Source organism: Caloenas nicobarica, chromosome 19 (genome assembly GCF_036013445.1).
Source record: "Caloenas nicobarica isolate bCalNic1 chromosome 19, bCalNic1.hap1, whole genome shotgun sequence".
NCBI classification, from domain to species: Eukaryota; Metazoa; Chordata; class Aves; order Columbiformes; family Columbidae; genus Caloenas; species Caloenas nicobarica.
In genome coordinates, this window is record NC_088263.1 from 8,521,341 (window position 1) to 8,527,719 (window position 6,379).

Genomic DNA, 6,379 nt, shown 5'->3' on the forward strand with positions numbered 1-6,379 from the left:
TGGAAAGGGGACCAGGAAACTTATTTCACCGGTAGCAAGATGGGTGATTGAATGATCAAAATGTGGGGGCTGAAGCTGAACCAGGCAGGCGTTTTCTGGAAACGGTCTGCTTTGGATTTCCATCAGGAGATGCCACGCTTCAGAGCCTGTCCCTGCAGCCTGGCACCAGCCGGAGCGAGCCTCGGCCGTGGCTCCGAGCATCCTCCTGCTCCATCGCTCCTGCACGCACGGACGTGCTGGAAACCTCCCGCACAGCAGGAGATGTGGGCGGCGCGGCCGTGAAGTGCCTCAACACAGACATCTGCTAAAGGCTGTGCGTGACAAAATCTCCTACCAATGCAAACTGGCCTGCGAAGAAATAGAAAATAGAAATAGAAAGATGTCTTGTGACTCAAGATGTGCGCATTTGCTAAAGCTGCCGAGCTGCAGTGACTGGACTCAGTCTCTGAGTCTGTATTTCTGCACTCACAGGAGAAAAAGCCTTTAACAGCAGCAGGTGGGAGATGTTTCTCCGTTCACCACTGGGTTTTTTGATGCTCCTGTATGGCCTCCCTGTGGGAGCTCTGGATCGGTATTACAGTCATAATCGTGATGCATAATAGCACTAATGAGGGCTCTCATGGCTTATCCATGTGTGCCAGATCTCCTCATTTCCTCAAGGGTCCTGAGGCAATTGGTGCTCGTCTTCTGTCTCTAATCTCTCTGGAGTCCTGATTCTGTGGACATTTTGATTATGATCACAATACTTAGTAAAAAGGCCTTGTGGCATCCCTAGTTATGAATAAACCTGATCCCTCTGGGAAGGCTAAATCCAGAATTTCAGAAGTAAGGTCTTGAGGACAAGGGCTTGGAAAAGAGAAGAAAAAGTCCCTGTCCTGTGGGAAAGGCTGAGGCAGGGCAGCCTCCTTCTCTCCCAAGCCAGGATGAAAATCACAGTCCTGGGAATTCTTTTTCTGAAGGGAAAATTCAACATTTCCTTTGCTTCAGCCTCATCAAAACATCTTGCTTTGACACAGCACGACAGCCTGGGACCATGACAGTCAGATCAATATGCTTCCAAGCCATCGAAAGCAAAGTGTGATCTTTTCCAGCTCCAAATTAAGAACAGGTTAGTCCTTCCCCACAACGTGTTTTTGTGTTGCTGTAGGAAGCCGAGCAGCCCTGCTGGCAGGACTTTCGATCAACAGATCTGCCACCTGCAAATGTCCCCAGGAACACTCGTTGAACCGTTCTCGCTCGTTTACCTGTGTCTTCGCAGACGAGGCTGTCCTCACATCCAAATTACAGAGACCACAGGGAGCTGGGGATTTCCTTACACTCGGATCCCCTGTTAATTGTTTCTGGGAGGATTTTGGTCTTTGCTCAGCCTCTACAACAAACCTGTTCTGCTTCCCTGGGCTTGCAGCTTCCTCCAAACCCATTACAAAGAGCCATTGTGGGTCCTGCCTGTGGCTCCCAGCTCCCGGCAGCCAGCACAGTCATCGTCGGAAGAGGCGCCTCTTGCCCACTTAGCTGGGAGATAAAGGCTGATTTGTCTTGAGTGGGAGGAAAGCATCGAGTGTGCTGCTGCCAGGTTTCGTGGTACGCCGTTGCCTGATTTCACTGCTGCTGGGCTGGGCAGGCGAGCTTGCAGAGCTTCCCAGGATATGGGGGGCTGCAGAGTGGGGACTCCCCCGCTCCCTCCTCCCCACCTCCCTGCTGCTCTCCCTCCAAAGCTACTGCGTTTTGAGCTGGGATCAGTGGGATGCGCCGCAGCCGCGGAGCCTGTGCTCTCCGGGATGAAGGCAGCCCCCCCGGGGGTTCAGGCTATGGATCAGGTCCCAGTGAATACAGAGGAAAGAATTCCTCCTCCTCACCTTGCCTCACCTGGGGATGAAAACCCAGGACCCCCTCCCTCCCTCTGAGCTCTGTTTCTGTTTTGGTTTTCTTGCCCCCCCCAGCCCTCTCCATCCCAGCCCTCCTGGGCTGTTTTTCCCGCAGCGCGATGCTGTGAGTGGCTTCAGAAACAGCCTCTCCAGCTGGGCAAGCCCCGACGGCTCCAGACTCCCTGGGTTTGCCTGGGGGCTTGGGCTGCGGAATGGGCACGAGCATCACAGAGCCAAAAAATGCAGAGGGGGGTGCTCTGTGTGGGTCCTTTTCTATCAGTCCTGGGTTCAACGGGGAGAAAACAGCTGGTCGCAAATATTTTTTCTGCATCCTTTATAGAGTGGCTTTTGCTGCCTGTACTCAACCCAGTGTGACCTTCCTGGCATCACGTGTTAAGTGGACCAGCTAGCCCGGTCCCTCTGCCCCTCTGGGCCTGGTGGGAATCAGCTGCCAGACCTGGGTCCATTTTTGGCCTTGGTGGTTGAGGCTTCGTGCCCTTCTCCTTCCACTGGAGGAGGATGCTTGCGCATGGCTGGGTACCAAACCTCGCCAGGCAGCCCAGCAGCCTCCAGTGTCACAGGGCAGAGGTGGGTCAGCGTGGTCCAGGCACTGGGGACACAGCGCTCCTGGCATGGGGCACATCAGATTTCATCCCCAGCATCTCAGCCGCCTTTTTCATGCCTGCCATCACTCAGCTAGGCTGGGGACACTGGGAAGGAAGGAAAACCAAGAAAGCTTAAGCATAGACTCTAATGTGTCACCGGGCAGCTCACATCTGGCTGGTGGCTCTGCAAGTGGGGCCAGTGACATGGCCCAGCGTCTCCTGGGTGACACAAGGCCACTTGGGCACAGAGCTGGCCCAGTCCTCACTCTCTGCTCTGGCTCTGTGGTAGAGGCTAATCAAAAATATATGCTTCCAGGGCAATATGTCAGACGTCGCACTCCTGACAGATTATTGCATGCCTCCAGTGCTGCTGTAATGCTGGAGGTTTGGAGGCCAAGTGACTGTAACCAGCTGAGCAGACTAATAACCCTGCAGAAATGCGCTGCCTGCAGTGCTGTTTTCCTGCCTTACCAATGCAAAACTCAGAGGAAAGATGCAAGGCGGAATGACAGGGAGAACCTTCCCCCGGCCCCCAGATCCCACTTACAGATCGCTATCGTCCATGTCGTGGTCCCTGCCTGCCCCGTTGCTGGGCTGGGTGCTGAGCGGAGGGGAAAATTTCAGCAAGAGCTAAATTGCAACTGGGCAAAAAAGGATCCAGGGCGATATAGAGGATGGGAGTAGGAGCTGTGGTGGGTGAGGTGCCCAGCTGAGCTTCTGGGGCTGTGTGGGGGCAGATGCTCAGCATCTCAGCATGTGTTAGTGGTGGCTCAGCTCCACATTGACCACAGCCGCAGGTCCCGGCGTGAAGCCAGGGCTGGCTCAAGCCGGCAAAGAGTATCTGCTTGCAAAATACCTGGAGCACACACCCAAGAGAGAAACTAGACCAGCCATGCACCCAGCCCTGCATGCCGCTGCACCGTGGAGCTTTTCAGGGAGACACCCATGTCCAGTGCATGAAAGCCCTTTCATCACTGTGGTCGCGTAAGTCTGTTCTCTCTGGACATCTGTCCTCCCTGGGCGTCTGTCCTTGTTTGATTCTCTGGCTGCTTAAAGCTCTCCATGGTGCCCTTTGCCTGCTGACAGCGTAGCACCGGACTTCACCCCAGGGACACTGCTGCCAGCGAGATGATGCAAACCATGGCTTGTGCAAACAGCCAGAGCCACGGACCTTGGTGTGTGTCCCTTCCCGTGCTGCCCACGAACCAGGCTGGTCACCTCCAACCTGCCCAGTGCCACAGACAGCGTCGTCACGGCTTGGGAAGGGAGGCAGGAAGACACCATCAGGCTTCAGCACATAATTGGATTGTGGCTAATGTGGAACAGTCCCTTGAATAGTTTCCTGATGTTGAGTCGCTCCTGGCAGAGTTCAGAGGGAGAGAAAGCTCCAGGGCTGGTGGGGGATCTGGAGCTCATTTCAAAAGGGCACTATCGAATCCTTTCAGTCAAAAAATTGAAGGTAGCTTTCATGCCATCAATCCTTGGAGGAGAGAGACCCCACGTTATAATGCCATGTAGAGCTGCAGCAAACTCCTTTCAGTCCTGGTGGGCTGAAACAGAAAAAAAGACAATGCGGATCCTCCAAATAAACAGTGCACATGTGCTGCCATACTGGAGGGACCATGTGTCTCTGATTTACATGCAGTCTGGGAAGTGCCACATCCGCCTTATGTTTGGAATATTTTAGCCCTCCAAGGCCTGAATTTAACCCCTGCCCTCTCCCACCTCCTGCAGCATCACTGATCTTGCTCTCAGCATAAGTTCCCGAGAATTCGATGCCAACTTCAGTGCACCTGGACACTGGGAGACATTGCAGTTTATTGACTAACCCAGAGAGCTGCAATGTGTACAGATGATTTAAGAGCCATTTCTATTTCTTTCAGCAGGGAGGCCAGCAAGTATAACCCCCTGGTCGACAGGACATGGAAGGATACGGCACAGGAGGGGGAAGTAAAGGCAGATATTTCTAGTGATTGTTCTGTGCTTTTCCTCTGTGTGCTTCCAGAAAGGACTCCAGCCTGAAAAAGGATGTCAAGCCAGGAAGGATATTGAGTTGGCTTAGGCTCTGTCATACAAATAGCTTGAGTGACCTTTCTCTAGCAAAACACCAACTATCATGGTATGGATTTGTTCTAAAGCATTGTCAGCTCTGGAAGAGCGCAGCCATTTCACAAGCAGGAGATGCAAAGATGGATAGATAGACAAATAAATAGATAAATAGACAGACAGATAGATGGTGTGTGGGGTAGAGAGAAAAATAGAGACAGACAAATGCATTCTTCACAAAACCTTGTTTTAACTGCCCTCATTTATAATGTAGAGTTTGATGCCTTTGGAAGGGGACTTCATGTATCTTCACACCATTCCTGAGTGTGGCAGTGTTCGCACAATGTTAAGGTCTCAGGCCTGGCCGTGTACTCCTTCCCTTCATGCGTAGCTCCCACCCGGATGGGGAAACTGAGGCACATAGCAGCAAAGTAACTTCTAAAGGCCCCGTGACATGCAGGAAGCAAAGCCAGGCATGGCAGACCCAGGAGCCCAGTCCTCCCTCCTCTCTCCTCAGCGTCGCCCCTTGCTGTGTTGCCCGTTATGATCCTTGTCACACTTCCAGGAAGATGTCACCTTCTCTAAAGGCTGGTGAACATGCACCTTTTGGAGTCTGTGTGCGTGCATGAGTCACCCAACGCTGGAAGAGCCGAGAGGCGCGAGGTGGGAGCTGGGCACTTTCCAGGAAAAGCTGGGCTGAAACCACAGAAGCCATATCCTCGCAGACTCGAGCCGTTATCCCCCTGCCAGAAACGACTGCTTTGCACATGGCGAGCCCTCCTGAGGTCGAGATTTGCTCCCACATGTCCTCACCGCAGAGATGCTGCTTGCCCACCCTCCGGGCTGCTCCCAGAAGTGAGTCCTGGCACCAGGACAACCATGGGGCCACCTCATTGCTCCTTTCAGTCCTGCAGCCTCCCTGGATAAACCACCCCTCTCTGCATTGCTGCCCTCAGCTTCTCAGTCAGTTTTAACCCAAACCGGACACCAACCACTAAGAAAAATCCCTTTGCCCCGTTTGGAGAGGAGCAGACCTTTCCTGTGGGCTGCAACCCCTCTGGCTTCAAGGCAAAAAATCCACGGCTCCAGCTTCTTCCCACCAAAGATCAGGCACCCTTGGCTCCAAGTGCAAATTTTAGGACGTTAGCCTATCTTCTGGATTTAATTAGTCCCCAAAACATTGCAAGATTAGTTAAAAAATGGTATTGGAAGAAGATGGCTTGAGGTTGAATTGAGGGAGGCTGTTTTGTTTCCTTGGAGCTGAGGCTGCAGGACTGCAAATGTTAATGTAATTTACCCATTCCTCATGTCCAGGAGAAGTGAAATAAAGGGAAAAAAACCCCACTCCAACTCATGGGACACCATTACATTACATCGCTTTGCTTTTCCTGGGTGGGACCATATCTACAGGCTCAACCAGGCAGCAGAAGAAACCAATCCAAGAAGTAGCTGCGTTACCCTGAGCTTGGCTACTGATGGGTAGCAAAGATTGTCAGAAACATTCTGAAAATGCCGAAACTCAAGGAATATTTCTTAGCTGCATCTCCCTGGCCCAGCTCTGCATTCAATGCGAGATTGTCTTTGTTTGCAGGGAGACCGACAGCAGCGTGTGCGCACTATAAACATCGAATGGAAGAGACACTTCTAATGTAATTATAATTTAAGCATAAAATATGTCACTTCTGTAGGATTTTGTTGTCTGGTGCGTAATTACTTTATGGCACCATAAAAATATATTACATTATGATGCCTTGCTGTGCTTTGCTCAAATAATTTATAGCACAGTAATAGCGTGGAACAATATTCAAGACCATTGTATCCAATCTAACGTATAAATAAAAATCGTGGAAAATAATGATCTTG